The 24,667-nt window shown below is 38.9% G+C and overlaps 1 long non-coding RNA gene across 2 annotated transcripts in view; it reads left to right on the top strand.

Annotated features, from left to right (window-relative positions):
- Window positions 1-24,667, top strand: part of LOC125430732 — a 49,234-nt gene that overhangs the window by 20,167 nt on the left and 4,400 nt on the right. Inside the window, exons 2-3 of one of the 2 annotated variants that reach the window (XR_007244217.1) lie at window positions 13,658-13,796; window positions 15,589-16,280. This is a non-coding gene — a long non-coding RNA (uncharacterized LOC125430732). Of the gene's footprint in view, window positions 1-13,657; window positions 13,797-15,588; window positions 16,281-24,667 lie in introns of those variants that run through there. The other variant, XR_007244218.1, reaches the window with a different exon arrangement.

Raw genomic sequence — 24,667 nt, 5'->3', positions numbered from 1 at the left:
CTTGGACTTCCTCTTTGTGCTTGTGAGAAGTGTTGGCTGCTTCTCTTGCTCTCTCCTAGGACCTCTTCACTTCTGGAATGGTAAATACTACTCTCCCGCTACCCTGATACATTTCCACTATTGCTCATCTTTGAACTTTCCTAGGTTCTTCAAAACTCTCTCTCTGTTTTACACTTTGCAAGTGTATTTTAAATCCGTCATTAAAATTGTAACCCCTTTCCTTTCAATCCTGGTTTTGAGTGGATTTCTTGGGTCACAGACCTTGGTATAAATTGGTGGAGATTCCTTTACCCACCTCTTGCATTGCAGATCTGCCCCCAGCGAATTCTCCCAATCATTAACAGAACAGAACAGACCAATCTGTGCAATAGCAGGTACTGAGTACATAACTATGCTATGCTTAGTGGTGACTATGTAATTTAAAGGCATTTTGCTGTATAGGAACATGGTGTTGGTTGAGATATTCCTTTTGCAAAAATAGCATTCCTCTAAATAACTGAAGGAGCTGGGATTCGAATAGAACCAGCTGCAATAATCTTTTGGGCACAAGGTTGCTGGAATGGCAGTAAATACTATCCAGAGAGAAGTGGGCAAAACCCTCTGGAAGGCTCATTCCGCACATGCAGAATAATGCACTTTCAAACCACTTTCAGTGCTCTTTGAAGCTGTGCGGAATGGCAAAATCCACTTGCAAACAATTGTGAAAGTGGTTTGAAAACGCATTATTTTGCATGTGCGGAAGGAGCCGAAGTAGCAGTTTATTTCAACTTACAGTCAGAAACCAGCATATACAAATCCATTTTTTTTTTTAAATATTTTTATTGATATTTCGGAATTATTACAGATTTATATTGTATACTTTATATACATCCTCCATATCATTTTTCCCCCTTTCTCCCCCCTCCCTCCTTCTTCTTCTCTTCTTTAGATGCGCAGCAGCAGGTCCATTCTTTTCAATCTTCTTGTCCATTTTTTCTCTCTGTGAATTCCACTTTCGTTTTAGCCAGTCTCTTGAATTCCATCCAAAATCTCCTTCATATCCCTTTTTGTTTTTTTCTTGCCATATTTGATTTCTTGGACATTGTGCCTCGTAAAATTTCCTAATTGTATTTGCTCCCATACATATTCCAAACCATTTCCTGCATTGTCCAGATTTTTTTGTCCCTTCCAACCCCAATGCTATTACTGCATGGACCGCTCTAATCATGAATTTGAAAAGTTTTCTTTTTTCTTTGTTCTTACTTTTCATAGTATAATCCCACTAGTACCTATAAATGAGTAAAATCTATATTTATCTTTATTTCTTTACCTTTTTACATATTTTCTATGTAATTTTATCACATTTTTTTCCCACATATTTTTTTAACTTCTATACATTTCTAGCCACATATGGGTATATATATTGCATTTTTTTTCTCCTGACAATGCCAACATTTCGACTGAGCCCACCCTTATCATATATGCCAACTGTTTCTCGGTTATTTCTATGTACCTCATTTTAATATTAATTTCTTCTCTAGTTCCTTGCATATTTATCTATTTTTATATTTTATTCCATATTATCTATAATCCTTTTAATAAGGTCTATGTCTTTTCAACTCCATCTTTGTTGCCATTTTTCCATTATGATTCTTATCATGAATTCTTGATCTTCTATCATGTTTTTGTATATAACTCCTAATATTTGTCCTTTCTTTTCCTCATATATTTTTTTATACAACTTTTTTCATTATACACTCTTCCCTCCTCCTCCTGGAGGCTTTGTATCTTTTCCCAGATTCCTCTTAATAGTAACCAGTTTTCTTTACCTCCTTTCTCTATAAAATTTGGAAACGGTATTAATTCCTCCCTCTTTTCATTGTACACAGTTGTGCTAGCTTGTATATCTCCTTTGTCTGTGTAGAGATCTTATTGTTTGTGCTCCTTCCTGTCCAACCATGCTCATGCGAGTGGTGTCAGCACCCAGTAGCCAGCCCTGGCATCCATTTTCCCTTCCATTTCTCCCAGATTTCCATTAACACCTTTCTAGAGGCCTTTTTTTAATTTTTGTGTCTTTCTTATTTTTGAACAACTTGAGATATATTCCAAAGCTACCCGTGTTCAAGTTTATTTCATTTTCGAACTTCATCCATCTGTCTCTTTTATCTATTTGAATTCCCATCAAACTTTTTATTTGGAAAATGCCCTCGTGAGTATTCTCCTGTAATTTTGGGAGCCCCCCCAGCCCATTATTAGTTTTTTAGACATATAGGACTATTTTTATTCATCACTCTTGGTTTCTTTTGATTAAAATGTACCCATAGTTTAATTTCTTCTTTGTCTCCATTCTTCAAATTGTTTTTTTCTTAATCTCCAAAATCCGGCAAAAGTAACCTGGAAATAGATAGGAAAGAGTTTTGGCATTATACACATTTTTTTTTGCAATGCTACTATTCTCTTATAGAAATAGAATAGATTCTTCCCTTTGCCACTCCTTTAATTGCTTCATTATTTTTTTCCATATTAGCTTCGTAATTATATTTTTAAAACATCTTTTCCTTCTTAGTTTTGTTAATGTTATACCTAAATATTTAATCTTCTTCTTCACCATTTCTTTTCCTAGTAGTTTTTTTTCTATATTTATTCCCAGGATTTCAGATTTCTCCATATTAACCACCAAACCAGAATGCTTTTGAAAGTCTTCTAATATTATTTTAATTCTTTTAAAGTTTTCTACAGGGTTAGTTGTTATTAGTAATAAATCATCCTTGCAAATAAGTTTAATCTTATATTTCTTCTTTATTGATTTTATAGCCTTTGATCCTACCATTATTTCTAATTCTATCCGGCTAGGTATTCCATTGTACTACTACAAATAATGATGGAGAAAGCGGACATCCTTTGTTTCACCCTCTCTTTCTATCCTAATTTCTTCCTCGACCATCCATTATTTATCATAATCTTTGCTTTATTGTTTTTTTATATAATTCTTTTAATATCATTATTAATCCCTTTCCAAATCCACGCTCCTGTTCCATTATTTGGAATAAATATGCGTGGCTAACTGTGTCAAATGCTTTAGTAGACATCTAATTTTATCATGGCATATTTTTTTATCCTTACCATGTTCCATCACATTCAATACATTTCTTATGGGATAGCTAATATCTCTATCCTTCACGATTTATCCATTATTGATCTTGACCACAATTATTTTTGGTAATATTACCTTTTATTCCTGTTCGACAATATTTTTAGTAAATATTTTATAATCCTGGTTTAATAAACTTATAGGTCTGTATGATTCAACCTGTTCTGGATTAGCCCTGGTTTTAATATAGTGATTATTTCTGTTTCTCTCCATGTTTCTGGTATTTTCTGTCCCTTTAATATCTTATTATATAACCTCTTTGTAATTCAGGTATTAATATTTCTGCCATTTCTTTTGTAATACTCTGCTGTAAATCCATCTAAACCAGGAGACTTGTTGGTCTTTGAATTCTTTTATTACTAAGCCTATTTCTTCTTGGTGTTATATCTTTCTCCATATACTTTGTTTCTCCTCCCTGTGTTAGATCTTTTTTGTGTAGTATTTCCTCTATCCTTTCTTGTGTCTATCCTTTTTAAATAATTTTTGATAAAATTGTGCAAACCTTTGTCTAATTCTTATGTTTCCTGTTATTCTTTCTTTGTTTTCACTTATTATTGATTTAACTCTTTGTTTTTCTTTCTTTTTCTTTAAATAATTGGCTAGTTGTTTCATTGACTTTATATTGGTTCTTTGAAATTGATTTTTGACCCATGTGTCTTTTTTCCATAACTCTAATTGATCCAATTCCTCCAGTTGTTTATTTAGTAGTTTTAATTCATTATAGTGGTTATATTATTTTTGTTCTGTAGTTTGTCTCTGCAGTCTTTGATTTTTTCCACTAATTGATGTCTTTCCTTATTTAATGCCTTTTTCTGTCTTTTTTGTATTTCTATACAATACCCTCTCATTACTGCCTTCGAGGCATCCCACAACATCCGATCAGAGGCGGTGTTTCTATTTTCTAAAAAATAGTTTTTCATTCCTTCCTGTAAAATCTTCTTATTTCTTTCATTCTTCATTATAATGTTGTCGCATCTCCATCTATACTGTGTGTCCTCTTTTGCCAGTCTGAGTGTAGCTACCACCGGAGCATGGTCCTGACACCCGCTCTTTGTGTGTCTGAATCTCTACACACTGTATAGACTCCATGTTCTTTGTCAGAATATAGTCTATGTATGTAAATTTTTTATGTCTGTTAGAATAGAAAGTTGGTTGTTGTGTGATTTTCCCGTCTCCTCATACATATTAGTTATATTCCATTGTTTTAAAGCCCTTATAAGTTCTCAAATCCATATTACAGTCTCCCACTATTAATGTTTCTCCTTTATATTCCCTTTGTACTCTGTTAAATTGTTTCTGTAGGAAACTCTTTTGCTTTTTGTTAGGTGCATATAAGTTCATTAGTGTTATTTGTATCTCATTAAGGAAACCTTGTATGAACAAAATCCATCTCCCATTTTGATCCTTCAATGTTTTTGCACTTGCATGTTTATATTATTTTTTCACTAAAATAGCAACACCATTCTTCCTTCCCTCTGCCCTTGATTCACATAAGGTTCTCCAGCCCGGTAGCTTTATTAAAGGAGCAATATCTCTCTTTCTTTTATGTGTTTCTTGGATGCAAACCAAATTAGTTTTCTTTTCTTAACCTAGTTTGGCTAGTTTAAATCTTTTGAAATTGGAATTTAATCCGTTAATATTTACAGATACAAGTTTTAAAATCTCCTGCCATAAGTAATTTTTTTGTCTGCTGTTTTCGGGCCTGCTGCTGTTTCATATTCATTCTTTTTTCACCTCATTTTCACCACTTCTCCCCCTTCCCAAGATGTTCTGAGGAGAGATTCCTCCCTCCCACATCTTAGATTACCCGACCCTCTACGGTCTTCCCTCCCCCCCTCCAGCATATATTCTTAGTCAATTCTCTCTGTTAATGGCAATCAATCAGTTTAAAAATTCTTATAACATTCCAATAAAAAAGTGCTTCTAAATACATACCTTATCAACTAAAATTGCATCTTACAACCCTATTTTTCCCTCAGAAGAGAGTTTTCTGTCTGGGCATTCCGCCCATTTTGATGTTTACTGAAACAGTGTTAAAGCTAGATAATACTATTCAAAACAAAATGTCACAGGAACCTCTCCCAGATTGTTAAAAGTAAACAATGTTGAGAGCAGATTACTGTTTTAATATCTTCCAAGAAACTACATACAAGAGTTATTTTTTTAGTTAGTGATTGTTATTCAGTTAGATTCTATTAGTACTTAGAGTGAAATGTTATATAGCCATTTAAAAGAATTTTTGAAGAAGTCTTGGCTTATGTTATCTTTCTTTGGCGCTTTGAACGTCTAATTATCTTGTGAAGTCATGACCTGGTCCTGCATGTCGTCTTCGTCTGAATCACTGTCTGTCTGAGGTTCTGCAGCTTCCAAGGAGAGACCCAGTTTATCCAGAAGTTATTTGTGTGCCTCTCTTAGGGTTCTTGCTATATATTTCTGATTGTTTTCAAAATGTAGGATAAGCCAAATTTGGTAATATCCATGAAAATCTTCTATTTGCTTTAAATAGAGCGTTTGCATATGGCATTAGTGTTTTTCTTAGTTTGCAGCGTTTCTGGTGAGAGATCTTGTCTCACAAAATTTTTTCTTTCCTTTATACATCAAAGGCTAGGCATTTCTCAACTGGCAGCTATAGTGTTTCTTTGATCTCTTCTGTGGTACATTTGAAAATAATGTCTGGAATTCTGTTTCCCTAGAGAAAATCCTCTGTGGGCTCTATCTATCGATTCCGGTGTCGTTGGAATGTTTATAGAATTGAGCCACTGTATTAAGTGGTTTTTTATATATGTTTGGTCCTCCATTCTCGTGACTCCTATTAAAGCGAAGGTTTAGCGTCTTTGTCTATCTGAGAGAGAGGCTATTTTTGATTTCAAGAAGTCAATATCGTCAGTGTTTTTCTTTATTTGTTTCTGGATTTTTAATCACTCTCTCAGCGGTGTTAGAAAGTTTCTTTGACATGTCTTGTATGTCTTTATCAATTGCAATCAGGTTGATCTGTGTTGTCTTAGTAAAGTCATCAAAGGAAGCCTTTATCTGATTTGTTAGCTCTGACAAATCTGTTTTAGTTACATAAGTTTCCTTGGGCGCCATGTTTTTGCTTCGCCCTTTATCTTTTTAGTATTTTAATTGGACTCACCGGTTTGTTTTTCGTCTCTTCAAAGCTGTCCGGTGTTCTCTCTTTTGAGTTCTCTGTTTCAAGTTGATTATTAGTCTTTATCTTCTCTTTTATGCCATTAAATCTTTGTTGTTTGCCGGGAGGGTGTCGAAAAGCGTCTAATCCTTGTCGGACATGCGCAGAAAAGCCGCATATACAAATCCATAGCACACTATGCATGCAATCATCTTTTGGGTACAAAGTTGCTCGAATGGGGAAAATGCTGAAGAAAATCTTTGGAAGTTCAAAACAGGGACAGTGGGCAAGGTCTCTTGTGACAATGGTATTCTTCATTTTTTCAAATACTTTCCACAGTGTCCCCAGCAATGCATTATATTGCTCCTTTATTGCATCTTTTCTGACCTGCTAAAAGCTTCTCATCATAACAGCTCTTTCCAAGAAAAACTGTTCAATCTCTCCCTCTATCTTACAAAAATAACAAGGTTAAGGGGAGCATGTGCATTCTCTCCCTGTTGGAATAGGATGTTGTCTCCTTCACAGTCCAAAACCACGTGACTAATTTCAAATATGCAAGGGCCTGGGTTTGTTGAATAACAGCTCTACAAGCTGCACAGCAAGTGTGATGAAGCTAGAGGAGTGGGGATTTCATTAAGCTATTTGTGATATGATGCCAGAAATCCCAAGGAAACAAGTCCAATCTTCTGAGGGCATTCCTTCAAGCTCTTGGGTTCCCAGCTGTTATATTGCTTCATTAATGGTATTGAAGATTAATTTTTAAAAAGAAATGTGTGCTTTTAAAATGACAGAAGGAAAGGGTATGTACTTCTAACAACAATTTAGAATGAAAAAGAAACAATTACAACTTTAAACATGTTCTGCACTATAGTTTCCCCCTCCCATCTTGGCCTAAAAAGCATTATCCCTGTGACTACTTGGGTTCCATCAAAATCACCAGAGTTTAGAGCCAAAATATATGCTACTTTTTCATAAGCTCAGCATGGGGAATTGCAGCTCCTGTCTTCTTCTTCCCTTGCACCATTTTCCACAGTCAAAAAAGGCTGCAGCATTGGACATTTTTTGCTGAACCCTTGTTTTTGCAGCCTTCCAACAGGGTGAATAATGCTGCAAAAATGATGTGGGGAGGGTGGAGGCAGAAGACTCTCCTTCCATAATGTCACTGTCCTGATCAGAAACAGGCCCATCTGTATTTTTTACATGAGTTTCCTTGGGGATTTACACCTGCAGTATGACTGTCTGCAAGTCTCTGTGAGGAAGCTGTGAAAAACATAACATTTACTTTTACTCTTAGATGCTTGATTGCAACAGTAGTTTTCTTACATGCTCTGTCTAGCCTTAACTAGCCCATTCCCAGAAATACAATTTTGTTGCACTCTTTGGAGTTGAAATAGCTTGTTGTATATTAATTTCTGATACTATTTGAGGTTAGATCAAGCAAACACCTTTACCGAATTACCTTAACCGAATTAGCTCAGTTTATGCCGTTACTCAATAGGCTAAATACAATTTTGTTAAGAGGCATTTGGCTCAAGTATGTGTTCATTAGAGCCTTTTATAAAATCTTTATCTTTCCAGATTACTTCTGTAATAGTAGTTAATTATGATCCAAATTTCTTCAATTACAAAAGCAAAGCATTTGCTCAAACATTGTTGTTGAAACAGAAATGAGTATGTGCTTCCACTTTATTTGACTTCAGTATAAATACCTCCAGGTATTACAGAATATGTAAGGGAGCACAGTAAATAACCTCTTGGGTGCTGTAATTTTATAGCGGTACACTCAACACCTGCACGAACACATTTTTTCATTAGTAGTTTCTATTAAATACTTATACAGTCACCAAGGGAGTTTAATGCTAACAGGAAAAAGCCCCTTTGCTAGGTGGCTCAGACTTTTAAAAAACTTAGGGTACCAGAAAATTACAAAAGTCTTGTCATACAATTCTCTTAGGAACTTGTTGATCCTGGCAACTGAAATTATAGGCTCCACATGGCTGCTTTGATCATGAGTGCAATAAGGCAGCATTTTTCACAATATCAATTTTATATCAAGATTTCAAAGTGATGGTAGGGTAGAACCTGTAAGAAGCTGTGAATAAAAAAATGTAACAGAACTATAATTCATCTGCATATTTTACACCTCAAGAAAAATAATACTGCACATTGAAGGCAGTATGCATATTTTACTGCTGCTGGCAATTTATTTCAGTCTTATTTGAAATACTTAAACTACAGTTGAACGCTATTAAGTGTAGCATTTTTGTGGTCAAGTCACAGCTGACTCATGGTGACCCTGTAGAGTTTTCAAGGCAAGAGATGTTCAGAGTTGGTTTGCCACTGCCTGCCTCTGCATCAATCTGGTATTCCTTGGAGGTCTCCCATCCAAATACTAGCTAGGGTCACTGCTGAGATTGTGTGACTGACCCAAGGTCACCCAGCAATTTTCCATGGCGCAAGTGGGGATTTGAACCTGGGGTTCCCAGGTCCTAGTGCAGCCCCTTAACCATTACATCATTCTGGCTCTCAAAAATTTAACCTAAGTAAAAATTATTGTCTTCATTATACTAAGAAAGGAGGAGGTGACTATACTCCAGAACTCTGAGAATATAATTTGAAGACCACAGCAAAAATGGGATGGCTAGTGCTGATGATGTGTACTTTGTTCCTGTCTTCATCTGTACTAATTTACTTCCCATGATTGTAATTCTATTTTTGTCTCTCACCTTCCCATTGATATTAGCTGAAACTATCATTATTTCTACATCCTGATACTATAGATTCTTTATACAAGATCGCCACAGAAGATTTTTCAATAAATACATCCTGGAACAGCATAAGCCTATGTTTGGTGGGTAGAGAAGAGGACTGGCCGTGATCTATTGGCATTAATGGGTGCTTTAGTACCTAGAGTTCCAATTTTGAGTGTATGTACCTGATGCTGGTGGCTTCGGACAGAATGGGGATTCTGTTGGTGTCCTCCCTGCCCTATTGACTAATGGTTTTCCTGCCTTGGGAACATCAGCATCCATGCTGAAGCCCCCTATTAAAAACAGCTCAGGAATTCATGGCTGCCATGACAACCATGGAGCTGTCTAAGATCATTCTAGTCCCTATGCATATAGCAATATATATCACTGCTGATCTTCTCTGGGGGCAAAATGCATGGTTTGGTAATATGGAATTTTCCATTATGCCTTGTTATGAATCAACAATTACCTGTTGAACTGAGACTTGTGGATACTTGGATCCGCAGCATGGATGGAGGGGCAAGGTAAGATGCCTTTCCAAGAGGCTAGTCTTTAACTGCTAAGTGTGGTGGGTGCGTGGAAGTACTGACCAGATGAATGGAGAAGGTAATGGGATGGATGAGGGCCAATAAATTGATTTTCAGTTCAGTTAAGGTTGAAGTACTATTGGTCAATGACAAAGCTGCCCAAAGACTGAAGGATAATCCTGTCCTGGAGGGGGTTCATTACCCTTAAAGGATCAGGCTTGTATTCTATGGGTGCTGCTAGATCCTGGCCTATAATTGGAAACTCAATTATCCTCCATGCCATGGAGCAACTTTTGTCAGCTTCTGTGGATATACCTACTATGGCCCTTCTTTGAGAAGCTGGTTGTTGGTATGCTGGTCGTTGAAGAATTCATCCAGAGACAATTCTGGAATTCATTCAGAGAACCAAGGCACCGTCTTTCTCATCTCAATCTACAAAACCTATATCCAGCCACTAATGGTAACCTGGTTGCCATATTCTAGAACAACTGGAGTTTAGCCTCATGTCAAGGACATTATAGCAATCTAATGGAAAATCAAAGACCTTTCTCAATATCATTTTGTGTTGGTGTAATCAGCATTCATATATATTGTCGAGGCCCATTCAGATGCATTACAAAGGAGGCAGAAAAAGTCTTTCAGCAAGGCCCACATAAGTCTATGGAGAGTTAGAAACCTAGAATTTGTACAATTGAAATATTTGTCTCACTATCATCTAACTACAAGAAACAAAAAATGATACTCCCTCTTGTAGCACTGGAATTTGTTTAGCTGCCTCAATTTGTTTAGCTGCCATGCAGAAACATTACAGTATTTCTTTCTATCATTCCTTAAGGAGATGAAGGGCTAGAGTTTTCACAAATGTAGTCAAAGAATTTTCTAATGTGCCTTTCAATTAAACAACAACAGAAAAGTATTAAATTGGAAAAATAGCAACTCCAAAGTGAATTTTTACCCTCTCTTTATTGAAAGCTGGTTTGTTTAAAGGCTTAGGCTAACACTCACTCTGTTTGGAATTTTGTTCAGAGGATTTCAAACATACTGACAGAGGTCATTCTCCTTGAGTGATGAGGTCACATTCATATCCAAGAGCGTGAGGCGGTGGGAGAAACATGAATGAACCTGCGCATTATCTTTTGAATTCATTGGTCGATGCCTAGTTTTTCTCTCATGCTGTCACATTGGTCCTGAAAATCTAACCACACAAGAATATTGCCAAATGGCAACAAATGAATAAATTTTTACCACTAAGTAATCATAAAAACACAAAAGTAAAATACTAGTAAATAGGTAGACAGTTTGGTTATTTAAAAACATGACAAAGTTGTGTATTTTATTAGAAATGATACAAAAACATTTTCTACCATGATCAGTGAAAAGATTGGAGGCTGGTATGCTGGTTGTTGAAGAATTTATCCAGAGACCATTCTAGAATTCATCCAGAGAACCAGGGCACCTTCTTTCCCATCTCAACCTACAAAAAATATTTCTCCTACAAAGATATCCCTTGTGCAGCATAGTGGGGGTGTTCCAGAGGCATGGCTGGTTGTGAAGCCCATGTTAGTTGACTTCCATTCCAGCATTGCCTACAGGAACATGATGGCCTGGACCATGGAGGGCTTTCTGACAGTGGAGAGGTTTTGCTTTGTATTTTGGGTCTCTGTGCCACCAAAGAGCTTTCTGGAGTCAGTGGGGTGATGCCCCAGTGGCACCAGCATTGGCTGCTGAGATCTTTAGATTGGGCTGCTCGTCTCTTATGGCTATTCTCCAGAAATGATGTGGAAATACAGATGAGTCATTAGGGGTTTCTTTTTTAAAAAATTTTAATGGCGACACTCAAAGCAGTGGTAGGCAAGTAGGGCTGCCAGTAGAAAGCCTGGCAACTCTAAAAATATGGGATAAGTAAGATAATAAGAAGAGGAAGAGGGCCTAAGTAAAGGACATGGACCTAAATAGAATGTGCGTTCATTCCCATTACAAAAGCATAATTCACTAGGGAAAAGAAGTAAGGAGTTCTGCTAATGGCTTCATAGAAGGGATTAATTTGGAGAAGTGTGAGAGACATCTTAATGCACGTGGTTTAGAAGGTGATTCACAGTGAAATAACTCAGAGGAAAGCAAAGTTAAAGCTCAGAAAATACAGGGAAGTATTTAGTCAACAATAATCCATCTTGCAAAGAGTTAGCGGGTTCCAATAGAAATCATCAAATGCTGGATCTTTTTCAATATGTTATCAACACTTTTTAAGGTAACTATGTGGACTAGAATGTATTCTTTTTATTAATAATATTGTTGGGATTCTAAATTCTATATCAAATTCAAGCTAAGTGTTCAAAAATATTCCTGGCTTTCTTTTGTTAATGTTTATTGGGGGGCAAAATTCAAAATAAAGTAACTGAAAATAAAGTAAAATTTTTATCCAAGCACTTTTTGATTATACTGGACTTTCTGATTACATACACATTTGTGCATGTGCAAATACGCAACATAACGAATTTAGATACTGCATGATGTAATTATGACAGATACTGAGGTACAGTGGCTTTTTGTCTGAGATGGCCACACTCGAGAGCTAACTGAAGGGGAGCAGAAAAGGAAGAAAATAGATCTTTCAGTTAAAGAGTCTTCTTCCAAATTCTTTATATGAACAGTTCTTGAAATTATTTTTGGAATGAATTGGGAGCCTGTTAAAACATTTTAAAATACTTAATGTAACCATTTCAAGCCATTTCAAGTTTATGATTTTAAAGTGACTGCCAAAACACTGAGTGGAATTATAATTACAGAACCAATAAATTAAATAGGCAAGATTATTAAATAAAATTCAGTTATTAACATAACTAAAATGTTGATTCTGTACAGAAAGCAAAGCTGCGATTTTCATAAGCTTAGGAAAATTTCAGGGAATAGCATCTTCAACCATGACCTTTCTATCAGTCAGATTACAATACTTTTTCTGGTGACATTGTCCCTTAAAGGTTGGCTTCCATAAAACAGTGCCAAATGCCTGGCCTTTGTGAACACAAATAGCTCTTTAGTCACATGGTACAAATCCTAGAGTTGCTGCCATTCTCAAGGAAACCATAGATTAGACTAAGCAAAATGCCTAAAGTGTTTTCAGCCTTGCAGAGGCCAGCTTCATATGACATCCAACAAGTCAACACTGGTCTCATTCAATTAAGCTAAAACTAATGCAGATTGGAATTGCTTTTGATTCGTTATTACTTTCTGATGTAAGAAATATATTTAGACCTATTAAACAGAGATTATTGGACCAGGAGCATCAAAAACTCTTTCCTGCTCAGCAATTTGTGTGTTCTCCTGCTTTTATTGGCATTCAGAACCAACTAGGTCGTATGGCCCAATATTTTTCATTTCCTTGAAGTTCCCGTCCAAAGAAGGGCTTTTACTTTAGCATGCATTAATGCATTTCCTTCCAGTGTTCTCTCTGGCAGATATCTACGTATCCATTATCATGACAGACTATGTCTCAGTGGCATAGTGTCCACGGGGCGGGGGGCATGATGCCCAGGTGGAGCAGTGGTAGAGGTGTTGCCAGACCATCGAGGGGGTGTGGTGTGATGTTCCGGGGGCATTCCAGGGTGGGGGCGGGTGATGCCGTGGCAGGGCCGCAGGGTGCACATGCACCCGGGCATGGTTTCCCGTCGCTCCGCCCCAGGTATGTCTATGTGGGGCTGGGACTCCTGATTCATTCACTCACATTATTCTAAAATGTCACTTATTTGCTGATTCCCGTAATATATTTCTTTTACCTTTTCTATGGAGAACATTTTCCTTTAATAATGCTAAGAAAATTCTGTTCCTATTGTCAGGCTCTAATAAGAAGATCTCCGTTTTAGTAACTTAAATTTTATTAATACTGTTAACCTTATATAAATTAGGGTTTTATCTACATTTTAGTCAAATTTATTAATTATTTTAATTGCCCAGTTATTCTATGTTGTATTTTCATATTTGAATGAGCATTTTATTTTATTATAGGGCATATCATAACTAGATGTTATTTATAGAGATTATTTTGTTGTTCATTTCAAATGTTATACTCATTTTGTGTACTTAAATTATGCCTATTAATGATCACAATAAACACTCATCTTCCCAGGATGGATCTGCAGACAACACATCCCTAGAACCAGAGACCAAGAAAACCAGGAAGATACTAAACAATACATTGGAGAGACACCAAGAAACAGCACTCAAATTAGGATCTGCTCCAAATTCTTCCCATTTGTAGAAGAAAGGTAAATAGCTACTGAAAGTAGGGTTTTTATGGGGAGGGGTGGCACCTTCACCAGGCAGCTGTTTTTCTTAAGACGCCAGATTACAATAAAGAGTTTTGATTCATTCAGTATTTGTTGGGTACTGGATCTGCTCTTTGTATCTTGTTTTCATTACTCTGGGCAGTTTTAATTTTAATTATGATTACCCTTAGGGTAGGAGGTAAGGTGGAAAATCAAGCCACAAATATTTCAAAATAAATGAACAAACAAGGTAGCAGCATACCACCGCACTATTCCTTCTTAACTTATTCTCCTTTTGTCAACTTCCCTGCCATCTCACTTCCCTGGATAAGGAAGCAGAATTGGCTGAAGTCAATGATGCTTTGACAGTTTGTGGAGAAGGTTACTTTTCAGGGATTAGATGACCAAAAATAAAAGTGTCTGCTCTCTGTGTAAGTTACATGAGACATTCTTGTAATTTGGACAGGATTGTTCTCTGGATGAAACACAAAAAGCAAGGAAATATGCTAGCAGTAGTATATACAAGAAGTATTTGTTTTAAGGTGGCCCCATGTGAATTTACATTTTTATAATCAGCTCATGTTTATTTGATTTTAAATCTTCTGTATGTTTCCCAGATTTTAAATGATCTACTCATCTCAACCTAAACGAAGTTTACAAAAGCAGTTGCCAACTTCCCTTTGATCCATTTGCCAGTATTTGCCCTATGCTCAGGAATCCGTGTAAATCCATGGGTCAACAGCTAAACATGTGGCAAGTTTTGTTGTTTAAACATGTGGGGTGTCAAATACCCTTCATTCATTATAGCAAATACAATAACAAAATACAGAACAGAAACCTTGCGAACTGTTGATGAGTTTCTTTCAGTGCCTGGGAACATTTTTTGGGGAGATACCCATCACGATAGAGAAGGCACATACAGAAATTCAAAATCCATGTTCTTCATCAGCAAACAGTAACTTTGATCTGTCTCTAGATTTCTTCTGAACTTCTTGTTTATCACTACAAAAATTGTCACAGGAAGTGTATGCTTCTTATAATAATTTATCTGCTTCTTACTTACTAATGTTGGGGGAAATACACCTCCATAATTTTTTCCTGTTTGAGCAGGTCAGTCTATTACACCTATTACACCAGAAGTATTGGCTAATGCAGATGTTCCCAACATGGGGCCCATGGGCACCATTGTGACCTCCGACACCTTTTCTGGTGTCCACCGAGTGCTTTTAGAAAGTGGGTGGGGCCAGGTAGGGCTTTTGGCCAACAAGGCTTACAATTGATTAATGGAGATTTGGTTGCACAGATTTTTTAAAAGTTGCATTGGCAGCTGCCACTACCACAGTAGAAGGATGTATACTGTGTTATTGAAATTAAGCTGTGGCCACTTGCAGAAGCTATTTTGTTGCTGCGCTCATTTTACTGTGTCACAATTCCAAAAGTGCCCACAAGTTCAAAAAGATTGAAGACTCTTGCCCTGAACAGTAAAAACAGTTTCCAGGATCACCATTTTTAATATTGAGAGACTCTCTTCTCACTCAGTCAGACTTCTACTTAATTGGACTAAATCTTTATGTGAATTGCAGATTTTAAACCCCCAATTAATTCTGTTTTTTTGTAACTACTGTCTGCTTATTGCTGCAATCATGCCTTTTTAATACCAGTTGTGGCACCAGTATTCAAAGATTTGTGCTAAAGTACTTTGGGAACACAGCAGGATATATTTATTTATTTATTTATTTATTTATTTATTTATTTATTTATTTATTTATTTATTTATTTATTATATTTGTAGACCGCCCCATCCCCTAAGGGCTCTATTTCTGTTGTTCCTGGAGAATACTGTCACCCAGACCAATCTGGCCACTGTGATCCATGCTACGATCATCTCCAGGCTAGAAAATTGTAACTTGCTCTATATGGAGATTGAAGATCCAGTATGCAGCAGCGCGGCTTCTCACAGGTAGCTCTATACGGGACCATATCTTTCCTATGCTGTGCTGGCTGCACTGGCTCCCAATGGAGATTCAGATCACCTTCAGTGTATTCATGTTAACCTTCAAGTCATTCTGTGGTCTGGGGCCCTCATACCTTAGGGACCTTCTTTCCCCCTATGTCCCTACCCAGCCTCTGCACTCTGCAGAGGCCAATTTACTGGTGCTCCCTGGCCCCTCTATGATAAGGTTGGCCTCCACCTGGACCAGGGCCTTCAGTGCCCTGACCCTTGCCTGGTGGAATTCATTACCATCCTTCATTAGGGCCCTGAAGGACCTTGAGAAGTTCCACAGGGTCTGAAAAATGACATTGTTCCACCAGGCTTTTGGGGTGTGTGTGTGTGGGGGGGGATAGCCATTGAAAGGATGCCACCCCTGTCTTTCAATTAACAGTCTGGTATGTCACCTGACCAGCCCTAATGACGCAAAAAGCGATATCATCGCCATCAGATTACTGTATGTCAATTTGGTAACTTGGAATCTTGATATTATGGTTTTAAGGCTTTATGTGATTTGATTGTTTTATCTGTTAGTTTTAAACATGTCTGTAAACCGCTCAGAGTTTTTTGGGGTTGACAGACAGACAGACAGACAGACAGACAGACAGACAGACAGACAGACAGACAGACAGACAGACAGACAGACAGACAGACAGACAGACAGACAGACAGACAGACAGATATAGTACTTGGAAAGTTGAAAGAGAAACACCAGCCTCTACAACACAAAATTAACCACAATTTGTCAATGACATCTATTTGATACATATCACATACATTTAAAAACCTCACAGTGATGAGTGGCAGCAGAGACACAGCAGATAAACTTCACAGGCAGCTCTGTCTAAAAATCAGGATGCATAGTCTAGTGACTTTGATGCAAGTCTTTGTAAAAGAGGAAGATTTAAAGCTGATGCTGCTACTCTGAAAGCATGTGTGAAAGGACTAAAATCATCAATTAATTTTATACATCAACATCTGATTCCCAGGGCTCTATGGAGAAATGGCTGTGTCATTCTGCACACATCTCTGTATATAAAATATTTTATGTGTTTTTTATCATCAAAGTTTTTTTGTGTTTGTGAAATGGAAATCTTGTGTTTCAGATGCAGATGTGTGACATGAATCTGAAATAAAGTAGAATCTCAGAATGCATACAGATATTCTGGTTGAATTGCTGTGCTTTTCCCAAAAAAGATTTCATAAATTGTTTAACCTATTTCAATGTAATAAGCACCTTATAACATTCCCAGACTCTACAATTTAGAAGTCCATTACTTTGGCTCTTTCTATTTTTTTACATTCCACCCAAAATAATACTTAATAGGTGGAAGATAAAACCTACTTATGTGTATGTGTGTATGCGTGTGTGCGTGTGTGCATGTGTGCGTGTTGATTTCCGTTTAAAAAATCCACTAATTTCCACTGAAGTCATTAGAATTTAAATAGATACAAAATACTAGTTGTGTTAATCATGGTTTTTCCTGTAGCTGTTCTCTGTAACATGATGAAATCATTTGCCTAGTAATACCTTGCACATATGACATATGAAATACACAGGAATGTAACTATATTATTCCTTATCATCCATCCATTATGTTTTATATATATCTACTCTTCTGGAGTAAATGAGTCCACTAAAATAAAGAGTTACCCAGTGAAAGAATACTCAGACACTAACCTTCCCTGCTTATTTCTGAAGGTTACTTCTCTAGTTCCATTTTTTCCTTCACAGGATCCTCAGCAACTCTTTCAAAGCAAGCAATTATGCCTGACTCTGTATTTTACCATTGTGAAGGTAATGAGACCATGCTGCCACAGCGTGTACTTTCATGCATCAAAAATCAGCCCAACAAAAGGGGACTCATGAGACCAATTTTACAATGTACAAAATTAAGTCAACCTTGGGCAGGTGCCAAATGGGAGGTAAGCACATGGCTTATTTTGTTGCTGATTGTATGGATTTCATTTAGCCACCTGCCTACCAATCAATCTCCATTTCCCCATGGTTACTTATTTTACACTATCTACAACTAGATCCAGCATCACTGATAATTTGGACTGATTTCATGATTCACAAAATTCTTCAGCTTTGATCTAAAGAAAACATTTATGCAAAACTGAAAGGGGGAAGTAAATAAATAAGTTGTCCCACACCTAAAGAGTTGAATAGGAATTTAATTAAATAATTCTTTCAACATCTGATAAATTTGAAAAATGTTGAGATGGACTTCATGGGTTGGCTTTATTTGCCAAACTGTTGTCGACTTTCCCAGTTTAGAGAGATCTTCCTGGAACTCTTCAGGGAAATGTAGCCGGGAGGTTCTGGAAGCTAAATTTAGGCTGCTAGGAAACAGGTTGAAGTCCAGGACCTCCAAGGTGGCATTCTCAGAAATGCTACCCGTTCCACGCGCAGGGCGAGCTAGGCAAGCGGAGATACAGGGTCTCAATGCGTGGATGAGAAGGTGGTGTAAGGCAGAGGGTTTCAGATTTGTCAGGAACTGGGGAACCTTTTGGGACAAGGTAGACCTGTACAAACGGGACGGGCTTCATCTTAACCAAAGAGGAACCAGGCTGCTGGCGCTCAACATTAAAAAGGTGGCAGAACAGCTTTTAAACTGATCACTGGGGGAAAGCCGACAGGAGCTGAGGTGACTTCGGTTCGGAATACAGTATCTATGGGGATACAGACAGAGAGGGAGGTTTTTCTAAATCAACCACATACAAGCGAGGAACATAGCAATGTGCATGTGACAAGGGATAGTGTCTACAAAAGACTTGAGGGTAAAGCACATAAATCCCAGGTTAAGGACAGAGGCAGGGTATACAGGTGTCTCTATGCTAATAGTAGAAGCATTCGACCTAAAATGGGGGAGCTAGAGTACAGAGTTTTGAAGGAGGACTTTGATATAGTGGGCATTACAGAGACATGGTGGAATGAGGAGAACCAGTGGGATGCTGTTATACAGGCTACAGGCTCTATAGGAAGGATAGGACAGGGCGCATTGGGGGTGGAGTTGCCCTTTACATCAAAGAGAGCATAGTATCACATAAAATAGACAATGCAAGGGGAGCTGGTTCCCCTATAGAATCACTGTGGATATCAATACCAGGTGTGAAGGACAGTTTAATATTAGGAATATATTATCGTCCCCCTGACCAAAGCGCACAAGAGGATTCTGAGATGGAAAAAGAAATTAGAGAGGCCAACAAAAACAAAAATGTAGTGGTAATGGGTGATTTTAACTATCCGCATATAAACTGGAAAAATGCATGTTCAGGTCATAGTAAGGAGAGAGCATTCCTGGATATGCTAAATGACTGTGGCTTAGAGCAGATGGTTGTGGAACCACCAGGGGAGAGGTGATCCTAGATCTAATTCTATGTGGGACCCAGGACCTGGTGCAGGAAGTCAGTGTTGTTGAGCCGATAGGGAACAGCGACCACAATGCTGTCAGATTCAGTATCTCAGCATGCGAACAAGTGGCAACTACTAATGTAGTTACATTCGCCTTCAGAAAGGGAAATTTCTCAAAGATGAGGGGGATAGTGCGCAGGAAGCTGAAAGGGAAAATCAAGAGAGTCAAAACTGTCCAGGATGCTTGGAGGTTATTTAAAAACACAGTAATAAAAGCTCAGCTGGAATGTGTTCCACAGGTTAGAAAAGGCAGCACCCAGTCCAAAAGAAAGCCACCATGGTTAACAAGAGAGGTGGAGGAAATTATCAGAAAAAAGAAAATGTCTTTTAGAAAATGGAAGTCCAGTTTGGCTGATGAAGAATATGAGAGGGAACACAAATGGTGGCAAAAGAGAAGCAAGTTAGCTGTAAGGGAGGCAAAAAAGGATTATGAGGAACGCATGGCTGCGAACATCAAGACCAGCAACAAACAGTTCTTCAAGTACATCAAAAGCAGGAAGCCAGCAAGGGAAGCGGTAGGCCCGTTAGATGACAAAGGAACAAAGGGTGTGCTAAAAGATGGCAGGGAGATTGCAGAGAAGCTGAATGAATTCTTTGCATCTGTCTTCACCCAAGAGGAGGTGAGGAACATTCCTGCACCTGAACCAAGCTTCTTAGGAGGCGAATCCGAGGAACTAGCGAAGATAGTGGTAGACAAGGAAGAAGTTCTGGCAGCCATTGATAAGCTAAATGTTACCAAATCCCCTGGCCCAGATTGCATTCACCCAAGAGTGCTTAAAGAGCTCAAGCATGAAATTGCTGATCTTCTCACTTTAATATGCAACTTATCCCTGAAATCAGGCTCCATCCCTGAAGACTGGAAGATGGCCAATGTCACACCAATCTTTAAGAAAGGATCTAGGGGGGACCCGGGAAATTACAGGCCAGTCAGTTTGACATCTGTTCCTGGTAAATTAGTAGAATCTATCATTAAAGATAAAATTATAAAACATGTAGAAAAGCAAGACCTGCTGAGAAAGAGTGAGCATGGCTTTTGCAGAGGCAAATCCTGTCTTACAAACTTACTAGAGTTCTTTGAGGGTGTAAACAGGCATGTGGACAGGGGTGAACCGGTGGACATTGTCTACTTGGATTTCCAAAAGGCTTTTGACAAAGTTCCTCACCAGAGACTGTTGAGAAAACTCAGCAATGAAGGAATAAGAGGGGAAGTCCTCCTATGGATTAAAAACTGGTTGAGAAACAGGAAACAAAGAGTGGGTGTAAATGGGAAGTTCTCACAATGGAGAGATGTCGGGAGTGGTGTCCCCCAAGGATCCGTTTTGGGACCAGTGCTCTTTAACCTATTCATAAATGACCTGGAAGTAGGGGTGGGTAGCGTGGTGGCCAAGTTTGCAGATGATACCAAATTATGTAGGGTGGTGAGAACCGCAAAGGATTGCGAAGAGCTCCAAGCAGACCTTGATAAATTAGGTGAGTGGGCTCAGAAATGGCAAATGCAGTTCAATGTAGCAAAATGTAAAGTGATGCACATAGGGGCAAAAAATCCAAACTTCACATACACGCTACAGGGGTCAGTGCTATCAGTCACAGACCAGGAAAGGGATTTAGGCGTCTTAGTTGATCGTTCCATGGGAATGTCAACTCAATGCATGGCAGCTGTGAAAAAGGCAAACTCTATGCTGGGAATCATTAGAAAAGGAATTGATAATAAAACTGCAAAGATTGTCATGCCCTTATATAAAGCAGTGGTGCGACCGCACTTGGAGTACTGTGTCCAGTTCTGGTAGCCGCATCTCAAAAAGGATATTGAGGAGATAGAAAAAGTGCAGAGAAGGGCAACAAGGATGATTGAGGGACTGGAGCACCTTCCCTATGAGGAGAGGCTGCAGCGTTTGGGACTCTTTAGTTTGGAGAGGAGGCGGCTGAGGGGGGATATGATTGAAGTCTACAAAATTATGCATGGGGTAGAAAATGTTGACAGAGAGACATTTTTCTCTCTTTCTCACAATACTAGAACCAGGGGGCATTCATTGAAAATGCTGGGGGGAAGAATTAGGACTAATAAAAGGAAACACTTCTTCACACAACGTGTGATTGGTGTTTGGAATATGCTGCCACAGGAGGTGGTGATGGCCACTAACCTGGATAGCTTTAAAAGGGGCTTGGACAGATTTATGGAGGAGAAGTCAACCTATGGCTACCAATCTTGATCCTCTTTGATCTGAGATTGCAAATGCCTTAACAGACCAGGTGATCGGGAGCAACAGCCGCAGAAGGCCATTGCGTTCACATCCTGCATGTGAGCTCCCAAAGGCACCTGGTGGGCCACTGCGAGTAGCAGAGAGCTGGACTAGATGGACTTTGGTCTGATCCAGCTGGCTTGTTCTTATGTTCTTATGTTCTTATGTTCACAATTAGCCTTGGTTTTCATAATCCTAAATAATTTGTTACAGTCTTCAGACATGACCACTGCACAGTTTATCCCCAATTCCATATCATTTGTGGACAAATTGTTGGGTTAATCCCAGTACTGAACTTCACTCATTTCCCTCCCTTGTGAGAATAGTCTTTACCCCCTACTCTACTTCCTGTCATTTAAATAATTTAATTCATAAACATATCTGTCTCCTTTCCTTTCCAGAACTACTCTGATTAATGGTTCTTGAGCAATTAAAAACTAAATTAATGTATAAAGGAAAATATGATAGACAGGAATTCAGCAACTGATTAAAATTATATTCAGATCACTGACTAGTATTAAATATGGAATAACATCCCTTTGAAAATTATTGAATGACAAATGTGATAAAGCAAGTAAAATTATATTGATTCCTAAAAACAATGGCTGTTTCCGCACGGGGGAAAACAGCGCCCCAGGGACAGAAAAAACTGGTCCCTGGGGCACTGTTCACACAGGAAGTGCTGCTGCATTGCAGCAGCGCCGTCCTGGCTGTCCTGAAGTTACGCAAAGACGCCGCTTCCGAAACTCGCTCGGGGGGCAAGGTTTTTTGAATATGCCGGTTGCCACCTGTTGCCGAGTGAACAGCAGTGGGTGGAAGCCGGCGTATTACCGTGGTGCTCCCATTCAGCTGCCTACTTTTTCCCTGCCTTGCATCGCTCTGAGGAGGGAAGGGGACATGCCTCCTTGCCTCCACCACTTCAGCCATCGCTCAGACCAGGCAGCTGTTCGGGGGGCTGCACAGCAGTGAGGAGCGTGCTCCACCATCTGTGCAGCCTGTGGGGCCGTTCATGCGAATGGCCCCAGGGCTTGCATCGGCATCAATCATGCCAACGCAAGCCTGCAAGCCTGGCTGTGTGTAAACAGCCAATATAAAAGGAACATTACAGTATTTAATGCGATAAAGACAGTCTGAATATGAAGTATTACAAAATCTCCCATGGAATAGTTCAGAAGGATTAGAGTTAAGATGAGCTAGAGAAAATTCCCCAGCATAATGAGGAACCATTAAATATCTTGTGTAGGAAGTTAAGAACTGAGGTGGTAAAATACCAAAGAATTGGCTTAAAAAACTCTACAAGCACAAATCACCATGAAGTTCTGGGATTGCTGGGGAATCTCAAAGAAGTTTAAAGCTGTTCCAACTTGAAGGTAAGAGGGGAACTTAAGTGGCATGGGGAACATGGCAGCATCCACCTGGTGCCATTTGCTTGGCACTGGGTGGACATCGCTGTTTTTCAAAAGATTCCCTCATTGGGTAAGTCAGAAAAATACAGTTTTAGGAGAGGTGGGCCATTGTGGCTTTGCTCCAGCTGCGGCTGTTGTGTGAAGTCCTCCCCCACAATGGCATTTTTACTGGTCCCATGACGATCTTTACGGCCTGTGTGAAACGGGCCTCGGTATCACATTCTTCTACATCAAACGGCCAAAAGGTGGTGACAAAAACCCCTGAAAAACCTATTGTTGCCAACTTGGTTCAGATCATTAGTAAACCCCAAACCACATTAGAAGATGTGAGTTAAATAATGGAGGTGAATTCAGCAATACTACAACAAACAGAATTGAAGCTTTTGATGTGGTAACTAAGAAATTGGCAGAGGAGTTTAAGAAAATGAAAAATAAGTCAGATGGTATTGACCGAAAGGTATTACACTTTGAAGAAGAAAATGAGAAATTTCAAGACCAGTATGCAATGTTGGAATATTGACAAAGTGGTGTTTTCTTGGTTCTGGTGGGTTTTCCAAGCTGTGTGGCCGTGGTCTGGTGGATCTTGTTCCTAATGTTTTGCCTGCATCTGTGGCTGGCATCTTCAGAAGTGTATCACAGAGGGAAGTCTGTTACACACTGTGTCCTAGGAGAAACGTTAGGAACAAGATCCACCATACCACGGCCACACAACTCGGAAAACTCACCAGAATCAGTTGAATCCAGCTGTAAAAGCCTTCGACAATACATTGATGTTTTCTTGCTTTTTAGAGCAATTCCTGAATATGAAGGTCAAGATGTTAAACAACTTCTTATAATGGAGTTAGCCCAAATAATAGGAGTAAAAGAAGAAATAATGAAGAGGGAGATAGACAAGGCTTTTCATAGATGTAGTAATGCACTGCTGACCCAGCAGCGCCGTGGTAGAACGTTGGGACGCCAACGGACCTACGGCCTTCTGGTCGCACCGCACCCCCACTCCTCATCCCCCTATGAGTCACGGGTCATGAACTGTCTGGCTCAGTCACCGGGCGCAGGGACAATGGTCTTGCCCCCAGGTGAGGATTAGGCTCAGACGCTTACGCTCCTCTCCGCACGTAGCCAGGTGAGATCATGCATCACATGATGATCTCCAGGTCTCCCGGTCTCCCGCTCATCTCCCTACCCACCTCCTTTACACGCCCACAATGAAACCCTAATAAAAGGTGCCAGAGACCAGCACAGGGCAGAGTTGTCAGGATCACGAAATCCCGCGCTTCCTGTTGCTGACGCTCTCCACCAGATGAAACCTCCTCCGTGTCTCGCCTATTCCTTAGCGACGACCCTGCGGGGATGACTACACATATATATTCCATATATTTATTTATTTATTTATTCATATATGCTAAACATAAGAAATTACCAAGAAATTGCCTTAGATCCATAAGAGATTGAGGCCCCTTTCACAATTGTTTGCAAGTAGATTTTGCTATTCCGCGCAGTAAAATCCACTCGCAAAGTGCATTGAAAGTTGATTGAAAGTGCATTATTCTGCATGTGCATGTGCAGAAAGGGACTCATACAGGCCAATTATGCAAAATAATGTGTTTTCAAACCACTTTCACAACTGTTTGCAAGTGGATTTTGCCATTCCGCACAGCTTCAAAGAGCACTGAAAGCAGTTTGAAAGTGCATTATTCTGCGTGTGCGGAATGAGCCTAAGAAGAGGAGAGAATACAGATTTCTGACTGACTTTTGAAGGGGGGAGCATCATTTAGATGAGAAAATTCCTGATAGTGTAATTTACTTTTAAAGACAAG

This window comes from Sphaerodactylus townsendi, linkage group LG04 (assembly GCF_021028975.2).
Source record: "Sphaerodactylus townsendi isolate TG3544 linkage group LG04, MPM_Stown_v2.3, whole genome shotgun sequence".
Classification (NCBI taxonomy): Eukaryota; Metazoa; Chordata; class Lepidosauria; order Squamata; family Sphaerodactylidae; genus Sphaerodactylus; species Sphaerodactylus townsendi.
This window is presented reverse-complemented; position numbering and strand designations above follow the sequence as displayed.